This window comes from Vidua macroura, chromosome 30 (genome assembly GCF_024509145.1).
Source record: "Vidua macroura isolate BioBank_ID:100142 chromosome 30, ASM2450914v1, whole genome shotgun sequence".
Lineage (NCBI taxonomy): Eukaryota > Metazoa > Chordata > Aves > Passeriformes > Viduidae > Vidua > Vidua macroura.
In genome coordinates, this window is record NC_071600.1 from 2,577,056 (window position 1) to 2,599,784 (window position 22,729).

The 22,729-nt window shown below is 56.1% G+C and overlaps 1 protein-coding gene, 1 long non-coding RNA gene and 3 pseudogenes across 2 annotated transcripts in view; 3 read left to right on the forward strand and 2 right to left on the reverse strand.

Moving 5' to 3' along the window:
* The window catches only part of LOC128820751 (olfactory receptor 14J1-like), a 102,697-nt gene extending 88,403 nt beyond the window's left edge, over positions 1–14,294 (forward strand). Inside the window, exon 2 of the mRNA XM_054001580.1 lies at positions 14,232–14,294. The gene's annotated coding sequence lies outside the window, so the exon portion shown is untranslated. The remainder of the gene's footprint in view (positions 1–14,231) is intronic.
* LOC128820667 (uncharacterized) overlaps positions 1–22,729 on the forward strand; it is a 2,212,279-nt pseudogene that overhangs the window by 1,458,637 nt on the left and 730,913 nt on the right.
* The window catches only part of LOC128820669 (uncharacterized), a 1,091,286-nt pseudogene that overhangs the window by 458,237 nt on the left and 610,320 nt on the right, over positions 1–22,729 (reverse strand).
* LOC128820801 (uncharacterized) lies at positions 1,548–3,609 on the reverse strand. The gene is made up of 3 exons (XR_008440959.1): positions 3,526–3,609; positions 2,593–2,733; positions 1,548–1,583 (listed from the first exon to the last, which is right to left on the reverse strand). It is a non-coding gene; the product is annotated as an uncharacterized LOC128820801 (long non-coding RNA).
* Positions 11,560–12,508, forward strand: LOC128820742 (olfactory receptor 14A16-like; annotated as a pseudogene).

The window sequence follows — 22,729 nt, forward strand, 5'->3', positions numbered from 1 at the left end:
ATAATCTCACCATTGCAACACCAGGACCACCTTGCCTACTGGATTCCCAGAGGACAAGAGCTCCAAAAGCACCACTGGACCTGCAGAGGAAGACCAGACCCTTCTACAGGATCCCTGCTTTGACAGAATCACATTCATCACTCCAACAGGACCGCAGCCACCATTTCATCAGACTGCTACCACCACCCTGCCCAACGGGGTGTCAGGTTATATCCTGACTCTGTCAGATTAAGCCAGTGTTTCTGGATCATTGCCTTGATCCTAATTTTCTCATTAAATTATTATTCCGGCATAAATTCTCCCCCTGCTTTGCTCCAAACCAGTACAAAACTCAATGTGTGCACCATTTGTTTTCTTCCCAGAACAGAATTTCCCATCCCCAGTCCTTCTCCACATGGAGGAGGAGGCTGCAAGGATGAGGAAGGAGCCCTGGGACCCCCAGGCAGGTGAGGAGGAAGTCAGTGCCCCTTTCCCCCTCTCTCCTGCTCCATCTCCCAGCCCAGCACGGCCCCCGGCTGCAGGACAGCCCCGCTGCCGACGCCGTCCTGCCAGGGATGCACTGGGGGGATCTCCTTCCCCTTCCCTCTGGCACGGAGGCAAATCCCATCTTCTCCTTGTCCTTCCTGCCCCAGAGGAGGAGATGAGGATGGAGACCAGGGAGGACAAATCCCCACAGCAGAACCTCGTGGAAGAGGCCGTTTTGAGCAGCTCCATGGTGCCAGAATCCAACTGGGAGGGAAATCCCCAAAGATCCCACAGGAGGAGGGGCTGCAAACCCAGCCCAGGGTGCTCCGAGGAGGAAAGACCCACCCTGGGCCAGGAAGGTGGACAGAGCTCCAGCCAGAACTTGGAGCTGGTGGTCCATGAGCAGCTCCATGATGGGGAGAAGCCCTACAAGTGCTTGGAGTGTGGAAAGAGCTTCAGGAAGAGCAACATTCTGAAACACCAGATGATCCACACCAGGGAATGGCCCTACGAGTGTGGGGAGTGTGGGAAGGGCTTCAGCTGCAGCTCTGCCCTCGTCACCCACCAACACATCCACACTTGGGAGAGGCCCTACGAGTGTGGGGAATGTGGGAAGAGCTTCAGCCGAAGGTCCCATCTGATCATCCACCAAATGATCCACACTGTGGAGAAGCCCTAGAAGTGTCACAAGTGTCAGAAGAGGTTTCTGACCAGCTCAGATCTCCTCCTGCACCAGCAGATTCACACAGAGGAGAGGCCCTTCCTCTGCCCTGACTGAGGGAAGGGATTCAAGCGCAACTCCCAACTCGTCACCCACCAGCGCATCCACACCGGGGAGAGGCCCTACGAGTGTCCCCAGTGTGGGAAGAGCTTCTCCAGCAGCCCTAACTTGATCAAACACCAACGGACCCACCGCTAAGGGAAGCCCTGCAAGTGCCCCAACTGCAGGAAGAGCTTTGTGCACTGCTCCTACTCCATCCCCCATGGGAGGACCCACCTTGGTCAGAGCCCCGGTGACCCACATTCCCTGTGATACACAGAGGGAAGACACCTGGCTGGTTATCCTTTTTGGTATGGCCCCAATATTCTTCTGATCTATCTTCATCCCTTAAAAACACCTGAAATAGGACAAAAAAAGAAAGAAATTTGTCAGAGATGTCTAAAGTCTCACCATTTCACACCTAATAGAGGGGGAATTTATGGTTTGGGGACATATTATGGGAGACTTGTTGGTCCTTGGGGGATTTTGGGCAGTGTTCTACATCTCTCTGCATTCCAAACAACAAACAACTGTCCCACTGAAAACAACGCAATCTTACCCCAAAAAGTCTCAATCACACTCCAAAAATGGCTTCTTCCTCCCTCAAAAAAACTCAATCCCACGCCAAAATTACTCAATTCCTTAGCCTCAAGGGTGAGATGGGGTTGGAAGGAGATTGGGAGAAGTGGGATCTAAATTTGGAGGGGTGAGACTGGGGTTGTGTGGGACTGGGTGGGTGCGATGTACTTTAGCAGAAAATAAAATTTTCAGAATTATTGATTTCTGTCCCATTTTCCATCAGGTCTGGTTTGTTTTCCCGAGTGCCGCCTTCTCAGCCGATTGTGTTTATGTCCTCCTTTCTCTACTGCCTTTCTCTGCCTGCTCTGTTTCAGTCTCCGTGTCCCCCTTGACCCAGGGCAGCTCCCACCAAAGGCCCTGCCCTGATTTCATTCCCAATCCAGGAGCTACAACCACCATGTGTGAAGTTATGAAGGCTGGCAGTGAAATGTCTCTGTAGGATCTTGCTCCACTTGGCTTTTGGCTCTTCCATAAGAGCTTTGCCTTCAAGGGCAGGAAGATCTTTCCCTGGCTGGGAACTGGAATTCCAGCCCCTGGGAGTGTGTGCCATGGATCCCAGAGGGGCATTCCCGAGGCTCCCAGGGTGCTGCTCCTGCCGTGCCTCCCAAGGAGCTGTGCAGGGCCAGGGGACAAGGTGCAGCAGCTGTGTTGGTTCTGCAGTGCCACAAGGGCCCCTGGTTCCATGAGTTTCCGCACTGCCAACAGCGGTTCCTGGGTTCCCGTGGTGCCCTGCTGTGTCACCATGGATATTTGGTGGCATGAAGTTCCTCAGTGTCACAATGGCTTACCTGGCTCCATGAGCTTCTGCAGTGTCCAAATGGCCTCCTTGGATGGGCAGTGTCACCATGGGCCATTGGCTCCATGCAGCCCCGCTGGGTCACCATGGGCTCCTTGGTTCCATGAGGTTCTGGGGGTGTCTCCATGGTCTCCTTGGATCCACAGTGAGTGTCACAATGGACCACTGGATCCACGTGGCCCTGCTGTGTCACCATGGCCCCTTGCTTCCATGGGACCCCAGGGTCACAATTGACTCCTTGCTTCCACGTCACCCCCTCAGTGTCAAAATGGCCCCTTCTTTCCATGGGGAACACAAAAGATTTATAGAAACATGGAGCAAATCCTGCTTAACACAGCTGGGAACATCTGTTTGCATTCAAAAGAGAGCTTAAAGGTGAGGACGGCACCAGCAGCTTTCATCTGCAGCAGAGATCCAGGGAAAGGACAGGGACAGAGAATTCAGCTGGGAGACTCAGAGAATTCTGCTTCCAGAGATCATTTCTGGCCGCACTTTCCCTTGTAGAAAGGTGACACCATTCCAGGCAGCCTGTACTGAGCAGGTGCTTCCTGAGTGGGGTTTGTTGTTCAGGAAACCTGCTCAGGCTTTTCTATTCTTTCCTTCCCAAGAGGAAAACTTCTCCTGGGCCTGTGTGCAGGCAGAGCCCTGAGGAGAGCAGGTGGGACACGGTGCAATGGGCTGGGACATGGAGCTGCAGAGCTCAGGGACAAGGTTCTGCTGCAGGGCACAGGGATGTCAGTGCCAGGTGGGCCATGTCAGACATGCTGAGGCTGGGGCTGAGGAGCAGCTTGTCCAAACAGGGTCAGCCCTCAAGGGGCTCATTCTTCTACATGCCCAGACCTCCTAAGGAGACATTCAGGATCAAGATCACCTGGGGAATGCTTCTGTCAGCTCTTCTCTGAACTGGAAAATAAAAAATACTCACTTGATTAAAGAAAAGAAGTCATGAGGTGCACTTTGAAATCTTCCTCCTTAACAGAACTCCAAACTGACTCCAATCAGCTGCACAAGCCCTGAAGACTTGAAGACCATTGAGTGAAGAGAAAGACCCCCAGGGGCTTTCTGTATTTTGATGATCCCCACGGTGGATTTGGGGCTGAGTCCAGGACCCTCAGGCACTGAGAGAAGGTTGAAGAAGCTGCTCAAGGAGTCAGAAGCAAAACTCCAAGTCCCTTGCAGCATCACTGGGCCCCACTGAGGGCAGGCACTGCCAAAGGCTCCCCAGGAACTGGTGAGAGCAGATCCTTGAGGCCAGGACTGCAGGGAGCCAAAGGCTCAGAGCAGGGAACTGCAATGCTGAGCAAGGCCTGGGCTGGCTGGGGGAAGCAGAAAGGCCAAGCCCTGAGCCCAGCCTGGCACAGCAGGGCCTGTCCCTCACGGGTGGCTTGGGGCTGTTTGTGGGGCAGTGGGATGTGAGGGGCAGCAAGGACAAATGTCACAAACCTGTGTGACACTCCAGATCCTCATGGAACCAAGGGACCAGTGTGACACTGTGGGGCCTCATGGAAACAAGTGACCATTGTGAGCCTGCAGGGCTGTAACACCCCAGAACACTGAAATGCTGGGGGTAACCAAAGGTTCCTTGAGTTTGGTGCACAGGAGAAACACCAACCAGATATTCTCAACATGGCCAGATGCAAGAATATTCTTGTTAGGAAGGGATCCACAAGGATCATCAAGTCCAGCTCTTAAGTGAATGGCCCACACAGGGATTGAACCACAGCCCCAGTGATACCAGCACCATGCTCTAACCAACGGAGCTAAGAGGTCAAAATGGCACAAAATATTACTGGCAAAATATTGACAATCAAGGAACTTGAGCAAAGGGTTTCCTACAACATCCACTTCAACATAAACCTCTTATTATAGCATTAACTTCATTAAATTAGCCCATTTAACCTAAAGACCTCTAACCATAAGATGTTAAGTTACTCAAAAATGTTCCAGGTAAGTTGGATTGGAAGGAGAAGAAATAGAGAACAGCAGAAAGGCAGAAGATCTGTAGAAAGACACACACATACATGCACCAACTGCTCAGGTTCCAGCGTCGCCAACAGAGGAACGCCAGGAGAAGGCAGGATCCAGACCATGGGCTGGCCTCGAGCTCCGGCTTTTAACCGCCTGGGCCTGCATGGGCCCGCCCCTGGGGTGGGACTGCCAGCTGATTGCCCAATCAGAGTCAGGGTAGGCACCAGCTGCTGCCATGTGATTGATAGACAGCTCTGCCAATCAGAGCTGGGTTGGCACCGCCCCTGCTGTGTGATTGATTGACAGCTCAGCCAATCAGAGCTGGGTTAGCACCGCCCCTGCTGTGTGATTGACAGCTGTGCCAGGCCAGGGCTGGGGGCGGGGCTCTGTCCCACCACAAACCAAGGCCTGACCCGGCCCTGGCCCCACACGGGCATTCCGAGCATCCCAAGGTGTCTCGGGACATGGATCTCATCCAGCCTCTGACAGCGACCACGGTGACACTGGGGAACCTCATGGAGCCATGGGTCAGTGGTGACAGTGAGGGTCCAAGGACACCACGGTGACACTGGGGAACCTCATGGAGCCATGGGTCAGTGGTGACAGTGAGGGTCCAAGGACACCACGGTGACACTACGGAACTGTTGCATCCCAAGCCGAGGAAGGGGACGATGAGGCTGGGATGCCTTGGAGGAAACTCCCCTCTAAGTTATAATGGTATAGAGACATGTTCTCCCACAGTCCCTTGCTCCTTTATGTTAATCATTTAAGTTGTGTTATTCCTTTTCCCTCCCCAATTCTCGAAAGTTCTACATTCCTTAGTTACATCATCCCTTGTCTCCTCCTGCAGCACGGAACCTCATGGAACCAAGGGGCCATTGTGACACTGTGCTGCCTCATGGAATCAAGGAGACCATTGTGAAACTCCGGGCCCCAAGGAGCCAAGGGTCCATGGTGACCTTGTGGAGCCCGCAGTGTCACAGAGGAGCCGTTGTGACACAGCGAGGGCGCATGGAGCCGAGGGGCCATTGTGACACATCAGGGCTCTGTGAAACCACAAAGCCATTGTGACATTGCAAGGCCTCATGGAAGCACAGGGCCGTTGTGACACTGCAGAGGCAAGGGGGACATTGTGACACTCCAGGGCCTCATGGAACCAAGGAGACCATTGTGACACTGTGGGGTCCCACGAAACCAAGGGAACATGGAACAGGTCTGGCTGGCTGGGCCTCCTGGGGACAACCTGACAGGTCTGGCTGACCTTGGCATGTCGAGGGCTGCTTCTCACCTGTCCCTGAAGCACTGGGGCTCTGGGCTTTCCTTCCTGTGGGAGAGAACTGTCCTTCTTCTCCAGGGACCTATGGCCAAAAGTGGGATTCCTTCTCCAAGTTTCCTTATATACAAGGATTGGTCCCAGACGAAATCTGCCAGAAGAGACAGATCTGGCTGCCTTGGCCACTCAGGGGCCACCTCTCATCTGCCTTTAAACTCTGGGACCATGTGCTTTTCTTTCTTATGGGAAAATAACATCCGTCTCCACCAGGCACCCATGGCTAAAATTGGACATTTACCTCCAGAATTCCCTGTATTCCAAGGATAGCCCCTAGACCAAAGCTGCCAGGACTGACAAGTCTGGCTGGCCTTGCCTTCCTGAGAGCTGGCACTCATGTGCCTCTGAGACACTGGGGCTCTGTGCTTTCCTTCCTAATGAAAAGAACTCATCTTCCTGTCCAGGCACCCACGGCCAAAACTGAGATTCCACCTCCAAAATGTGCTGTGTCCAAGGATAGCCCCGAGATGAAAGGTGCCAGGAGAGACGGGTCTGGGTGGCTTTGCCTAAGGGTGGCCACCTCTCATGTTCTTCCAGAACACTTGGAATTGATGCTTTTCTTTCCTGTACAAAAATCGATCCAATCCTGACCAGGTGCTCATGGCCAAAATTGGGATAACACCCCCAAAAGTCGGTATGTCCAGGGATTGCTCCCAAGTGAAATCAGCCAGGACAGACAGGTCTGGCTGCGCTTGGCCTCTTGGGGTCTGCCTCTCACCTGCTTTCTAAACACTGGGGCTCGGAGCTTTCCTTCCTATGGAAAAGAACCGTCCTTATTTACACAGTAATGGCCAAAACTGGGGTTCCACCTTCAAAATTCCCTATATCCAAGGGTAGCTCCCAGCCAAAATCTGCCAGTACCATCAAATCTGGCTGGCATTGGCCTCTGGTGGCTGCCTCTGCCACACTGGGGCTCAGTTCTTTCCTTCCCATGGAGATCCCTGTGACATTGTGGGGACCTCATGGAACCAAGGGGATCATTGTGGCACCACTGGAGCCCATGGAACCAAGGGGCCATGGTGACACAGCGGGGCTTCATGGACCCAGAGACCATTCTGACTCTGTGGGGCCTGATGGAACCATGGAGACCATGAGGACCCTTCAGGGCCCCGTGTCACCAAGGGGGCATTGTGACACCTCAGGGCCTCCTGGGAGCAAGGGACCATTGGGACACTGTGGGGCCCCATGGAACCGAGGGCACATGGAACAGGTCTGGCTGGCTTGGCCTCCCAGGGGCCACCTGACAGGTCTGGCTGATCTTGGAATGCAAAGGGCTGCCTCTCATCAGCTCCTGGAGCACTGGGGCTCTGTGCTTTCCTTGCTATGGGAAAGAACTGTCCCTCTTTTCAGATGCCCATTGCCAAAATTGGTTTCCTCCCTAAGAATTTTCCTATATGCAAAGGTAATTCTCAGAACAAATCCTTCCAGCTCTGGCTGGCCTTGTCCTCTGGTGGTCGCCTCTCATCTGCCCCTGAAACAGAGGGGCTCTGTTCCTTCCTATGGAAAAAAAACAGCATTCTTGCCAAAGACCATGGCCAAAAGGAGAATTCGGCCTCCCAAATTCCCTATATCCTAGGACTTCTCCCTGACAAAAGTCGCCAGGACAGACAGGTCAGTGTAGCCCTGTCCTCTGGTAATTTTCTTAAACTATAATCTGAATGTTTTCATTTGAAAACTCCTTGGAGAGCACCCAGAGATCTCTCAAGGTGGCATTTTGAGGCCTCAGGCACACGACCACTACATATGGACAAAGGAGCTCTGTGCTCTGTGCTGTTGTGGTGGTTTTGCATCACACAAGTGATGTCCTGAGAGAAACTGCTAGCAGTTTCCTCTGTGTCTGTCACAAAACAAATCAGTAATTAGCTTTGAGAATTGACAATCTGTTAAACCAGTAAGGAGACTGCACACGCCGCTGTGAAGACACAAGTTAAAGAGGAAGAAGCCTGGCTGGGTCTCTTTCCCTTCTGGCCAGCACAGAGGTGCCAAGGCCGGGCCAGCCCCCGTCTGGGCCGGGGCGGGCCGGGCGGCTCCTGCCGTGGGGCCGGGCCCCTTCCCAGGGAGCCCGCCAGGCCCCATCGGCTGCCGGGCAAGGGAGGGGAGGCCGCGGGGCCGAGGCCGGGCCGGGCCGTGGCTGCGCTTGCTGACATCTGGCCGCTGCCGAGCCCTGCCCCGCCGCCAGCCCGGGCCCAGCCAGGATCCGCCGGGCCCCAGGAGCAGCCCCGGGCCGGGCCGGCTCGGCCAAGCTTCTGCCGCCCTTGGGCTTGGCCCGCAACCAGCGGGCAGGGCCAGGAGAAGCCATCGGCCCCGGCCGTGCTGCTGCTCTGCTCTGGCCTGGCTGCTGAGATCCTGGCCCTGCCCCCAGCGCCGCCCAGCCTGACACAGCCCCAGCGCAGCCGCTGCACAAACCTCCATGGGAAAACAGCTCCGGCCGCAAGGACCCAGCCCGGCCGGGCTCACGCAACCATCTGCAGGCCCCGCCTCAGATATTGACTCTTCCCGTGCTTCCATCCTCCCTCCAGGGAGAGAAAAGGACAAAGTGCAGCCACACAGAGGAGCAACGTGAAGACACCGAGGTCAGTGAAGAGGCAGTTGAGTCCCAGATGGGAGGGATGAGGAGATGCCATGATCTTGGGGCTGAAATCCTCTGGTAAAGTTATGGAGAAGGATGGAATGATACATCAGACTCTCTTTTTCCCTATAATGTATTGAAAAGAATGGGGAGATGACTTGTTCTGCAAAGGACTACGTGCTAAAGTAAGCAAATGTTGAAGTTGCTGTGATCCCATGTGAAGTTTGAACAGAGAAAGAGAGAAGAGTGATGAGACCCTGTGCCCCCAGGGAGAGAAGAACTCGTCTGTTCCCAGAGATGAAGTTGATTTCAGAAATAGATGAAGAGAACCTTTGCTCTTAAACAAATCATCTTTAAACTAATACCCGCTAAGTTGGCATGGCCCATAAAAACAGCTGTGGGAAAAGCTGTGAAAAAATGGGAGGGACTTTATGATTGCAGATTTTTCCAGGCACCTGCTATTGGTGGAACTGAAAAGCCATGAGAGAACTGTTTTCTTGTGGAGAAGTCTCCATAACATTAACAAGAGGAACTTCCCTCCCTAAGTCAAGTGAAGAAAGACTATTCTAGTGGTGGCAAACTGACAGGCTTTCTCTCTTTACATTGTCAGGTTGTATGGACAGAGGAAGTGTTCTGAAAGTTTTGTTTTGATTCTTATTACTCTTTCTTTTAGTTCCTATTAATAAACCTTTTTAAAGTTTTGAGCCCACTTTGCCTTTCTCCTAATCCTATCTCATAGCAGGAAATGACTAAGTATAATCTAGTGAGTGCATTGGTAATTAGCCAGCACTGAACCCACCACACTAATTGATGCATTGGCCGAGAAATCTCAAAACCACTACAGAAACTTCCTGATGAACTGCCCCAGACCAGAGGGAAATCAAGGCAGAGCCATGGTTTGTCAGGACTTGCTTGATCCTAATGAGCCCCGTGGTGCATTTGGAGCTGAGCCCTGGAACCTCAGGGCCTGAGAGGAGATTGCACAAACCTTTCCAGGAGTCAAAGTCAGAAGAAAACTTCAAAGTGTCTCAAAGCATTAATCGGTCCCACTGAGGTCCATCCCCAACACAGGCTCCTCATGGACTCCTTGGAGGAGAGAACTGGAGGCCAGGATGGCACAAAAACCTCTCAGAGACTCAAAATGGCCCAAAAACCTCTCAGTGTGGAAAGAAAAATCCAAAGTACCTTAAAAAAGTTGAGTATCTCAAAGTATTAATGAGCCCCACAGAATGTCAGTACAAAGCTCTCAAGGGACTCGTTAAAGCAGATAATTGGGGCCATGATTTCACAAACCTCTCACAGAGTCTGTAGCAAAAGGGAAACACCAAGTACCTTAAAAGAACTGAAGTACCTTGAAGCATTAATGAGCCCCAATGAGTGTTGTTGCTGACAAAGCCTCTCCAGGGACTAATTACAGCAGATAATTGGAGGCCATGATTGCAGAAAGCTCTCAGAGACTCTAAGGCAAAAGCCAAAGCCAAAGTCCTTTGAAAAACCTGCAGTGCCTGGGAGCATTGTGGAGCCCCCAGGGCCATTCCTGAGCAAGGCTCCCCAGGGACTCCTTCCAGCAGATCCTTGAGGCCACTGGGATGTGGGCTAGGGGGGGATGCTGAGGGCAGGACAAGGGGCTGACAGTGCCCAGCCTGGCTGGGGCTGTGCCAGGAGGCCCCAGGGCCTCAGGACAAGGTGTCTCCTGACAGCCCTTGGTGGCACAGACCCTGCTGTGCCCCAGGCCACCAAGACTTGGCTTCTCTTTGTCCCCACCTGTCATCAGTGCCTCCAGTTCTCTGCTCTGCCTGGGGCATGGGGACACTTTCTCAGTCGTGTCCCTCAGTGGGACCCATTAAAAGTCAAAGCAACTTTGGAGTTGGATTCTGACTTGGAGTTCTGGAGAGGTTTCTGTAGCTCCCTCTCAGGGCCTGATGTTCAGGGCCTGAGCACAAAGCCCCAGAGGCTCATTCAAGTCCTTGTGCTGTGTCTGTGCTGCTGAGCTGGGCCGGGCTCCTGGCACAGAGGGTGATGCTGGTAAGCAAGCAGAGCTTCAAAAGCACATTTCTCTGGATGAGCAGCTCTTCTCCCAGCCCAGCAGGGCTGGGGCACTGCCTGCAGCCAGCGCGGGCACAGCCCAGAGGCACAGAGAGCTTCAATCAGTCAGGGCTGGGAAGGTGCTGAGAAGTGCCTGGGGCAGAATCACTGCCAGCCCTTGGCACAGGAACCTCTGGCTGCAGGACAATGCAGCTGCAGCTCCTGCAGTGATCTCCTCCAGCTGGAACATCCCAATGCCCACAGCCCCTGTGAGTACATTCTCTGATGATCTCTTGTGCAGAGCAGCCAGGGGTGCCCAGGGCTGTCCTGCAGAGCAGGGTCCTGCAGCCCAGGGCGCTGTGCTGGGCCAGGGACTCTGCTGCCTGCCAGGGACAGCTCTCAGCCGGCCCGGGGAGCTGCTCCCAGCGCTGGGGGACAAGACGTGGGTGGAAGGAGACAGCTGGTAGGGCTTGGAAATGTTCTCCTTGTGTGGTGAGGATGCAGAATTGTTCAGGACAGCTCCCGTCATGGCATTTAACTCCAGAACATTTCCAAGCAGATTATACAGGGAGCACAGGAAGTCATGGGCTGAATAAAAGGGAAAATTCTGCATTTTTAATCTACTGCTCTATGTTGCTTCAATGGGAAATTGCACATAGGTATTCATCTCCCAGTTCAGGTTGAGAAAAATAAAGAAGTTTTCTTTCAGATGGGAATAACCCAGGCAGTGACAGAAATCAGCATAGGGCCCCTTAGAGGCAGCATCAGTGTCGCTTTTCCAGCCTCCTCAGGGTTGCTCTGACGTTGCCATCAGAGCCTGCAGAGCCAGAGCTGGGAGGGGTCTGCAGGGCAGAGCTGAGCCCCCAGGGCTGGGCTGGGCTCTGGCAGCACTGGCAGGGCCCAGCCCTGGGCACAGGGAAGCAGCTGCTGGCAGGGTTAGCTCTAGGCAGCAGAGCCTGGGCAGGCAGTGGGGGGAAAGTGCCGCCAAGCTGGGCTGGGATATTTGAAGTCCTCTCCAAACCCCGTTATTCCATGATTACTTTTTTTACAGATCACCATGCCAAGGCACAGCAAATGTCCAACAGCAGCTCCATCAGCCACTTCCTCCTGCTGGCACTGGCAGAGACGCGGCAGCTGCAGCTCCTGCACTTCTGCCTCTTGCTGGGCATCTCCCTGGCTGCCCTCCTGGGCAACGGCCTCATCATCAGCGCCGTAGCCTGCGGCCACCACCTGCACACGCCCATGTTCTTCTTCCTGCTCAACCTGGCCCTCAGCGACCTGGGCTCCATCTGCACCACTGTCCCCAAAGCCATGCACAATTCCCTCTGGGACACCAGCACCATCTCCTACACAGCATGTGCTGCCCAAGTCTTTCTGAATTTTTTCTTTCTTGCAACAGGTTTTTATCTCCGGACCGTCATGTGCTACGACCGCTACGTGTCCATCTGCAAACCCCTGCACTACGGGACCCTCCTGGGCAGCAGAGCTTGTGCCCACATGGCAGCAGCTGCCTGGGCCAGTGCCTTCCTCAATGCTCTCATGCTCACAGCCAATACATTTTCCCTGCCCCTGTGCCATGGCAATGCCCTGGGCCAGTTCTTCTGTGAGCTGCCCCAGATCCTCAAACTCTCCTGACCCAAATCCCACCTCAGAAATCTTGTGCTCATTGTGCTCTCCATCTGTTTAGCACTTGGTTGCTTTGTGTTCATTGTTTTCTCCTATGTGCAGATCTTCAGGGCTGTGCTGAGGATCCCCTCTGAGCAGGGATGGCACAAAGCCTTTTCCACCTGCCTCCCTCACCTGGCCGTGGTCTCTCTGTTCTTAAGCACTGGCGTATTTGCTCACCTGAAGCCCCCCTCGATGTCCTCCTCATCCCTGGATCTGGCCCTGTCAGTTCTGTACTCGGTGGTGCCTCCAGCCCTGAACCCCCTCATCTACAGCCTGAGGAACCAGGAGCTCAAGGCTGCAGTGTGGAGACTGTTGACTGGATGGTTTCAGGAACATTAAACTGCTGGCCAATTTCTGCAAAACACTTTGAATAAAACTCATCTTTGATACTTCTTGTTGGTTTCATTTTGGAGGTCCTTTTTCTTTGTTTTGTTTTTAAAATATTGTCCACAAAGAAGTATCATTGTTTGTTCCATTTCTCATTTTCCCTCCACCTCCCCTGTGGTCACAGACTGTGTCAGTGAGGGGCTGCACTCTCGGTGGCTTTAAAGGAACTAAAGGCTCTCCCAGAAGAGTTTTCTGCAGAGCTGCCCTTTTGTTGCCTTCTCTGTAGCTGCAGCAGCAATGTCAGTGTGCAGAGCTGGGGGCAGATCAGTGCTGGCACAGCAGCTGTGCCCAGCAGCAGCAGCAGCACTTGGTGTTGGCAGTGCTGCTCCCGTGGCCCTGCCCCGCTGCCCTGGTGGCCCTGGTGTTGCTGCAGGGCCTGAGTGCTCTCGGGGCCGGGCACAGTCCTGGGGGTGGCAGTGCCGGGGCTGCAGCAGGGACAGGCCATGGGCACTGCTGGGGCAGCGCTGCCGCCTCAGGCCAGGGCCTGGGGGCTCCAGGCTCCTTGCCCAGGCTCTCTCAAGAACACGGCCAGGCCAATGCTCAGCACAGAAAACCCCCTTGAGCAGCCCCAGGCTGGCCGTGGGCAGGCTGGGGGCAAACAGCACGGCTGGTGCTCTGCAAGGGCCCTGGGGGAGATGGGAAGGAGCAGCAGAGCAGGGGCTGATCCATCCCCAGTGCGCTGCACAGCCCAGGGCAGCGTCCCAGAGCGTCCTCATGGAGCTGCCAACAACATCCCCCCTCTGCAGCCCTGGCCTCTCCCCCAGCTCACACAGGTGCCGCATCCTTGCAGGCACAGACACGGCAGCGCTGGCTCAGGAGCCCCTGTTTGCATTGCACACAGCAGGCGGGAGCACCCCCGTGCTGGTGCTGTGGGACATGAACCTGAGGGAGCACAAATGCCATCAGCCCCTGGGGCCAGGAAGGGCTGGGGGACGCCAGGGAAAGCACTCAGCTTTGTCCTGGCCTCTGCACTCAGCCAGAAAGTTTGTTCCCATCAGCTGGGACTTTCCTGTCCCACTGCAGATGCTGTTGCTCAGAGCCAGGGCTGCCTGGCAGCCACCCCCAAACTGTCCTGAGCATTTCTTGGCCTCACCTTTGCTTTCCTTACTCTTCCTGATGCAGATTTCTTCCTCTTGCCCACCCCTGTTCCCTCCCCTGCACACAGCTCATCCCTTTGTGTCACCTTTATGTCACCTTACCTCCTCTGAGCCTTCTCTTCTCCAGGATAAACAACTGCAGCTCCCTCAGCCGCTCCTCACAGGACTTGTGCTCCAGACCCCTCACCAGCCTTGTTGCCCTTCTCTGGACACGCTCCAGCCCCTCCATGTCCTTCCTAAATTGGGGGGCCCAGAACTGGACACAGCACCTGAGGTGCTGCCCAACCAGTGCCCAGCACAGGGGAAGAATCCCTGCCCTGCTCCTGCTGGCCACACCATTCCTGATCCAGGCCAGGAGCCATTGGCCTTCTTGGCCACCTGGGCACACGGCTGGCTCATGTCCAGCCTGCTGTCCATCACTCCCTGCAGGTCCCTTTCTGCCTGGCTGCTCTCCAGCCCCTCTGTCCCCAGCCTGGAGCGCTGCAGGGGTTGTTGTGGCCAAAGTGCAGGACCCGGCACTTGGACTTGTTAAACCTCACCTTGTTGGATTTGGTGCCTGGATCCAGCCTGTCCAGGGCCCTGTGCAGAGCCCTCCTACCCTCCAGCAGATCAACACTCACACCCAACTTGGCATCATCTGCAAATTTGCTAATGGTGGCCTCAATCCACTCATCTCGATCATCAGTGCAGATATTGAAATCCACGCTGGCTGGCTCTGACCCCTCGGCCATCCTGTGGCTGCCCTGTGATGGCTCTCAAGGTGATCTGTTCCAGAACCTTGCCGGGCACCAAGGTCATGCTGACAGGCCTGGAGTTCCCCAGATCCTCCTTCCAGCCCTTCTTGGGGATGGGCTCTCACTGGCACCTCCAGTGCTCTGGCACCTCCCTGCTGAGCCAGGACTGATGGGAAATGATGGAGAGCAGCTTGGGGAGCTCATCCACCAGCTCCCTCATCCCCCTAGGATGGATCCCATCCCATCCCATACACCTGTGAGCATCTGAGTGGCTCAGCAGGTCACCAGCTGCTTCCTCCTGGGCTACAGGGGCTGTTCTGCTCCCTGTCCCCATCCACCAGCTCAGGAGGACACTTGTCCTGAGGACAACCTTTCTTTTCATTGAAAAACTGAGGCAAAGAAGGGTTTAACTACCTCACCCTTTTCCTCATCTTTAGTGACTGCATTTGCCACCACATCCAATAGTGAATAGATGTTGTCCTTGCCCTTCCTTTTACCACGGATGTATTAATAAAGATATATTTTTATAGACCTCTACAGAAGTGGCCAGATTGAGTTTTAAGTTGGCTTTTGCCTCTCTAGTTTTTTTCCTATGTGGCCTAGCAACCCTTTTAGGGGTTTCCTGCAATACCTGACCCTCCTTCCAAAGATGATACACCCTCTTTTTTGCTCCTTTGTCCTTGCAACACTCCTTGCCCATCCAGGCCAGCTGTTTCCCTCCTTGACTCATCTTTCAGGACACTGGCATAATCGGTTCCTGTGCCTTCAAGATTTCTGTTTTGAAGCACACCCACCCTTCCTGGACCCCTTTGTTTTTAATGGCTGCTTCCCAAGGTACTCTCAAATAAGTCTCTTTAATAGGCCAAAGTCTGCCCTCTGGAGATCCAGTGTGCAAGTTGTATTGATGCCCCTCCTTTTTTTCACCAAATTCTGAAAACTCTGTAATATCATGGTCAGTGTGCCCCAGATGGCCTCCAACCCCCACATGTCCCACCAGCCCTTCTCCAGTTCACCAGTTTGTGAACAGCAGGTCTGGGTAGTCCCTCCCCTGGTGGGCTCACTCCCCAGCTGTGACAAGAACTTGTCCTCATACACTCTAGGAACCTCCTGGACTGCCTCTTCTCTGCTGTGTTGAGATCCCAGCAGATAGCTGGCAGGTTAAAGGCACCTACAAGCACAAGGTCTGGTAGTCTTCAAACAAACTCTGAACTTTTCAATTCAGAGAAGAGGTGACAGAAGCATTCTCCAAGTGACCTTGATGCTGAATGTCTCCTTGGGAGCTCTGGGCACGGGGAAGAATGAGCCCCTTGAGGGCTGACCCTGTTTGGACAAGCTGCTCCTCAGCCCCAGCCTCACCATGTCTGACATGGCCCACCTGGCACTGACATCCCTGTGCCCTGCAGCAGAACCTTGTCCCTGAGCTCTGCAGCTCCATGTCCCAGCCCACTGCACCGTGTCCCACCTGCTCTCCTCAGGGCTCTGCCTGCACACAGGCCCAGGAAAACTTTTCCTGTTTGTAAGGAAGGAATGGAAAAGCCTGAGCAGGTTTCCTGAACAACAAACCCCACTCAGGAAGCACCTGCTCAGTACAGGCTGCCTGGAGTGGTGTCACCTTTCTACAAGGGACAGTGTGGCTAGAAATGATCTCTGGAAGCAGAATTCTCTGAGCCCTTCAGCTGAATTCTCTGTCCCTGTCCTTTCCCTGGATCTCTGTTGCAGATGGAAGCTGCTGCTGCCATTCTCACTTTAACCTCCCTTTTGAATGCAAACAGATGTTCCCAAGTGTGTTAAACAAGTGTTGCTCAATGTTTATGCAGAGCTTTTTGGTTCCTCATGGAACCAAACACACCCTTGTGACACAGCGGGGACTCATGGAACCAGTGGTCCATTGTGACACTGCCACTTCAAGAAAACCATGGCGACACCATGGAACATCATGGAACAGAGGATCCACTGTGACACAGCAGAGCCACAGTTGCAGCAGCAGCAGCAGCAGCAGCGGCAGCAGCGGCTGCAGCAGAAAAAGAAGCGACTTTGTCGAGTCCCTCTTGCTCTTCCTCTCCCTCTCCCGCTGTCCCGCACCTTCTCCCGCTCTCCCTTTCCCGCTGTCCCCTACTCTCCCAGTCTCTCTCTCCCCCTGCCGGGCCGGGCCATGCCCCCAGCCTGTCCCCGTCCCCGTCCCCGTCCCCGTCCCTGTCCCCGTCCCCATCCCCGTCCCCGTCCCCGTCCCTGTCCCTGTCCCCGGCCGTCCCGCCGCGGTCTCGCCTCCGCCCGGCTCTGGCCGTGCTGGCGCTGGCGCTGCTGGGCGGGCATCAGTGCCTGGGGCTGGGGCGGCATCGCCGCCCTTTGGCTCCGCCTGGCCCGAGCCCGGCCCCGGCCCCGACGTGGGCTCCAGTCCCGGCCCCGGCCCCGGCTCCTCCCGGGCCCCGCGGAGGACACAGGCGGCGCGGCCGCTGCCGCCGCCTCCGCTGCGGCTTCCCCGGCCCGAGCTCCGCCGCTCGGCAGCGCGGCCGCCGGCCCCGAGCCGCCGCTGTCCCGTTGCCAGCAGAGAACGCCTGGGGATGGCCGGCCCGGGGCGCTCGGGGGGCGCTCGGGGGCCGCTCCTGGCCCCGGGCCGAGCGCTGACAGCCGCGTCCCGCCCGCAGGGAAGGCGCAGGAGGCCCTGCAGGAGCGGTACCGGCTGGGTTCGCTGCTGGGCAGCGGCGGCTTCGGCAGCGTCTTCGCGGCCACGCGGCTCTCGGACGGCGCCCCGGTGAGCGGCGGGGCCGGCGGCGGGCGCAGGAGGAGGAGGAGGAGGAGGAGGATGGGGTTGGGCTAGGCGGGGGCGAGCTGAGCCCGCTGCTCTCCCTTGCTCGCAGGTGGCCATCAAAAGGGTGCCGCGGGATCGCATCCGGCACTGGGGCGAGCTGGTGAGTGAGCGGGGCCAGCGGCAGAAGCCGGGCCGTGCCGGGCGGGGATGAGCCGGGGCCCGGCAGGGTGGGAGCTGCCGGGAGCCCTGCAGGGAGAGCGGGCGTGGGCTGAGCGGGGCATGCAGAGCATCCCGGGCTGGCTGAGGGTTTCCCCAGCCCCGGCACGGCCTCAGCCCCACTGACGGCATCGCGCTCCTCCCGCAGCCTGACGGCACCAGCGCACCCCTGGAGATCGTGCTGCTGGACAAGGTGTCCACTGGCTTTCCTGGTGTCGTCCAGCTGCTGGAGTGGCTTGAGCTCCCCAACGACATCGTGATGGTGCTGGAGCGCCCAGAGCGGTCTCAGGACCTGCACCATTTCATTCGGGCACGGGGGTTCCTGTCCGAGGAGGAGGCGCGGGGGCTGTTCCGCCAGGTGCTGGAGGCCGTGCGGCACTGCACCAGCTGCGGGGTCTTGCACAGGGACATCAAACCAGAGAACATCCTGGTCGACCTGGCCACGGGGCAGGCCAAATTGATTGACTTTGGCTGTGGCACCTACCTGCAGGACGCAGCCTACACTCACTTTGCAGGTGAGCCCAGGCAGGGGTGTGCTCCTGGAACTGGTATGTTATGGCCCAACATCTCCCAGCCCAAGCTGGGTGTGGCAGCGGGGATTCTCCCTTTTGCTTCCCTTCATGGCACTGAGTCTTCAGCTGAGTTGCTTTTGAGCAGATCTGGGTGGGGAGCCAGCTTCCAGCCCTGCTGGCAGCCTTTGCCCACCACTCTGCCCAGGACTGGGGCTGGGGCTGGGGCTGCCAGACTGAAAAAAACACCCGTGGGTGGGGGTAGCAGAGACGGTTGGCCAGAACCTGTGGCCCAGCCAGTTTGGTGTGCAGGTGAGAAAGGGCCTGGACTGCTTCACTCACCTGGTTTGTTTTGGTTTCATAATGGTTTTTGGGGCAATGCAGTCAGGGAGGATAAAGGCATTGTTTTTCCCAGCACTGGGTGGGTTTTTCCTGGTCATGGTGGGGCCTTGCCAGGGCTTTTGCCGCTCTCTTCCGACACCAGTGGCTTCTTTTCCACCCCCGAGTCTGTACACAAGTCCCAGGTGCTGGCGAGAGGGCAGCGGTCACCCCGTGTGCCACTGGGGCAGCCCCCGCATGCCCAGGGATGCTGGGGCCAGGCTCTGGGAGCAGCAGCATCCCCCTGCTGAACCCCATTTGTATTCCATAGGAACACGGTCATACAGCCCCCCGGAATGGACCCACACTGGCTGGTACTACGGCAAGCCAGCTACCATCTGGTCCCTGGGCATCCTGCTGCACCAGATGGTCTGCAGGGAGCACCCTTTCAGGAGGGGCCGGAACATCAGCTGGGAGCATCAGCTCTCGCTGCCACAACGGCTCTCTCCAGGTGGATCCTCATCTCTGGCCACGGGGGCAATACCAGTGCTGGGAGACAGCAGCAGCTCGTGAGCATCCCGCTCTGGCAGCTGCTGAGGAGGTGGCACATGTGCTGCTCTCCTGCTCTCCTCCAAAACAGGGAATTGATGGGAAAGTTTAGGCCCAGCTCTGAGCACATCCAGCATGGCCTGGGCACAGGAATAGTGGGGCAAAGCCAACAGGAGCCTTCTCCAACTGACCGGCGGGTTCTGGTTTCTCTGCCCAGCGTGCCAAGATCTGATCAGGCGGTGTTTATCCATGCTGCACTTGGACAGGCCCTCATTAGAAGAGCTGTTGTGTGATCCCTGGATGCAGGATATTCACCTGCCCTAGAAGAAGGGAGAGAGCCACAGGCACACTCTGATGCAGGGCCCTGGTAAGTTACAGCTCCACACACACCTTGGCAATCAGAAGCAAAGGAAACCAGACTTTTTTGTCCTGTCTGTGTCACTGCCCAGGGGTCATCAGATGGGAACATGCAGCCCTTGTGCTGGAGCTGAGCTGCTCTGCCCAGCACTGGTGGCCGCCATCCAAGCTGGTTTTGCTTGTCCTGGTTCCCTGACAGCTGGGGCCCTGGGCAGAACCCTGACAGCCTGAGCCCCTGGAGAAGCTGTACCAGGTGGGGCTGCTGCTGGAGACAGCGAGGACAACATCAAGGATGACAAGCTCTTGCTCCACCTGGCCACCGGCAGCTGAAGATGATGGACTTGGATTCTGGCACCTTCTCCAAAGCCAGGCTCCACAGGGAATCTGCAGATGAGTCCACACACAGGGGGATGCTCCCAGATTTGGGCATTGCTCAGCCTGGCTAGGAACCAAAGGTTCCCCCTTTGCTGGGGCGGATGCAGCTGATCCTTCAGTCGGCTGCCAGGCTGCTTTTGGCAGGGCTGGGGGCATGGGCTGGGGTGGGTACGAAATGGGAGTGGGCTCCTGGCCCTGCCAACAGCCCCCAGCACCCACCGTGCCCCGGGCTGGGGCTGGGGCTGGGGCAGCCAGCCCGACACAAACCAACCCCCATGGTGGGAGCACAGGTGGGACTCCAGAACGTGTGCAGGGGCTGCTTTGCTTTGCAGGCAAGGAAGGGCTTGGGCTGCTCCACTGCCCCTGTTTGGTTTGGGATCACCGTTATTTTGGGGGGCAGTGCAGGGGGAAGGGAGAAAGCCTGGGCTTCCCTCACCTGTGGATGGGATTTTCCCTGGCATGCAGGGGTTGGGCCTTCCTCAAGCCCCTGACAGAGATAAGATTTTTGACCTTTTTTCTTGTTCCCCTTTTTGTCTGTAATCTATTTTCAATCATTTGCTGTGTGTTTTTCTAGAGGAAGCGTTCCAGGTGGGGTCCAGTCTGGGTGGGGAAGTGCTTGGGAGCAGCTGCGGCGTGGATGGGCCGTGCCCTTGGAGAAGGCTGAGGACATCGTTTGGGACCAGCTTTTCTTCCAGCGGTGAATGGCGTCAGGTGGGTCCCGTCTGCTTGGCATGGTGGGATCAGAGCTTTGGGGAGATGGCAGCGAGCACAGGAGCATCCTGCTCCGGGCAGCTGCTGAGGGCTGGATGTGCCGTGGCTGGCTGCAGGCTGGGCACATGTCCTGCCCTCCTGCTCTGCTGCCAAAGGCAGCAGTGATGGGCAGCTCTGGGCACCGCTCTGGGCACGGCCAGCATGGCCTGGGCACCGCGGGCGGCTGGGACAAGGGGACAGGAGCCTTCAGCTGACGGGCACTTTCTGCTTTCTCTCCTTGCAGCCGGGCTCTGCGGGTGCTGAGGCTGCTCTGGGCTCTGCCGGGGCTCTGCTGGAGCTCAGCACCGGGCCAGAATCAGCCAAAGAAGAAATGGTGTGACCTGCAGCACAGCCTTGCTTGAGCATTTCAGCAACACAGCTCAAGTTTGCAGAGTGTACACCTCCAAGGGAAAACATGCCACCACCCAAAAAATAAACTTGTTCAATAGCTTCTGAAATTAAATGAATCTGGGTTGACCCCAAATGACATTTTGCAGCTTGCTCAAGCTGTAGCTCAGCCCTTCTCTGAACAGTTCTCTCTCCCACCTGCCTTTTACTTCCCAACTGCTCCCTCTTTTCCCCCAGTGAGTTCCCAGCCCATGGCAGTCTCCATCACACTGCTGCCTTGCTTGGTGCCCCTCACCATGAGGAAGGCCGAGCCCCAGGCTTAGGGACTCATCCTGTCACTGGCTGAGGAGCAGCAATGTCTCAGAGGTCTGGTGGGATTTTAGTGTCCTTCAGAGCTGCTCTCCAGCCCTCAGCTCTCCTCACTGCTGAGTTCCCACTCCCTTTTCCTCATCCTTACAGCAGGATGAGCTCTGTGAATCCCCTTGAGCCTCCCCACTCTTCCCAGCCCATGCACCCACCTCAGTTAGGCTGAAGCTGCAGCTTCTCTGTCTCCTCTGGCACACCAGTCCAGTCCCCTGTGCGGGGAGCCCCAGCCCCAGAACACAGCACTCAGCAGTGCAGTCCGGGCTGGAGCAGCTGCCCTGCAGCCCTGGCTTGGCTCTTGGTGGCAAGGGAATGCTCCCTGTTTGCAGCTGTCCCTGCAGGATGGCCCCAGGGCAGAGCCCAGCCGGGCTCCCACTGCAGCCCCTGAAGCTTGGGGCAGACAGTGGTGCCAGAGCTGAGGTTCACGGGGAGCACCCGCAGCTGTGGCTTGAGTCAGTGTTGGCAAATGTTGTGTTCTCATCTCCTGCAGCCTGTGGGGAAAGCAACCTGTGCTGCCAGGCCTGTGTGTGCCAGGCCTGTGTGTGCCAGGGGCTCTTGGATGTCTCTGTACCCATGGACAGAAGGCTCTGTGTGTGCCAGGGGCTCTTGGCTGTCTCTGTACCCATGGACAGAAGGCTCTGTGTGTGCCAGGGGCTCTTGGATATCTCTGTACCCATGGACAGAAGGCCCTGTCTGTGCCAGGGTTTCCATAATGTCTCTGTACCCATGGGTATGGAATAGCATGGACAGTGACAGTGTCAGTCACGTTGCCTGCACGCTCCTTCCTTTGCATACAAGACACATCCATGCACACCCCCATGCACAGATACATTAAAAGGACAGGGAGGGAGAGAGATTTCCCACAGAGCTCTAACTTTGGCATAACTCACCTTTTAGCCAGTGGCCAGGGGATTTTTTCCCCAGCTCTGTGTGAGAAGGTGTCCAGGAGCTGAAGGAGCAGAATTTAGAAGCAGTTTCAGGATTTCTAGGCAGGCAGTGGAGCTGACAACCATCCACGTAACTCACTGTATTCATCAGGATGTGCTGCTGGTTCTTTGGGAATATGGCCCAACGGAGACACGAGACTTGGAAAAATCCCAGCTCTCTGTGGATTTGTGCAAAGGGGGAGCAGCAGAAACACTTTGTGTCTGCTTTGGGGACACAAGGCCCAAGGAGCTGCGGTGGCAGAGGGTGAGCTGGGCTGGTGGCAGGTGAAGTCCTGGTTCATGACATCCCAGAGTGGCACAGGACAAAGCTCCAAGCACCCCCAACCCCATTGATGAAGTCTTTGTGATGATGCACATCCTACAGGAAAAGCTGCTATCACAGAATTCACTGTCTCTCCCTGTCCCAGAAGGAATTGGATGGACTGTGTTCTTCTCTCTGAGTCGTCTGGTTCAGCACGAGCAGCTGAGCACCAGGAGCTGAAGGAGCTGAAGCCTCAGGCCACAAGAGCTGGGCCAGAGGAGACTTTCTGAGCAAATGAATGCTGCTAACATGGACCTGGCTGAATGCAGCAGATGGAATCATGGAATCACAGAATCCTTTCTGTTGGAAAAGACCTCTGAGCTCATCCAGTCCAGCCGGTCACGCAGCAGTGTCGAGCCCAGCACTAAACCACGTCCCTGAAGTGCCAAGGCCTGGACAACAGCCCTGAGTGAGGCCTGAACAACAGGCCCTGAGCCAAAGGTGGCCTCTGGATGAACCTTCCAGCCAAAGGTTATCTTTGGATCTGCTCACTAATGAAATATGCATGGTCATTAGCGCTGTGATAGATGTATCCACTCATTAGTGAAACATGTATTGACCTTTCTTTG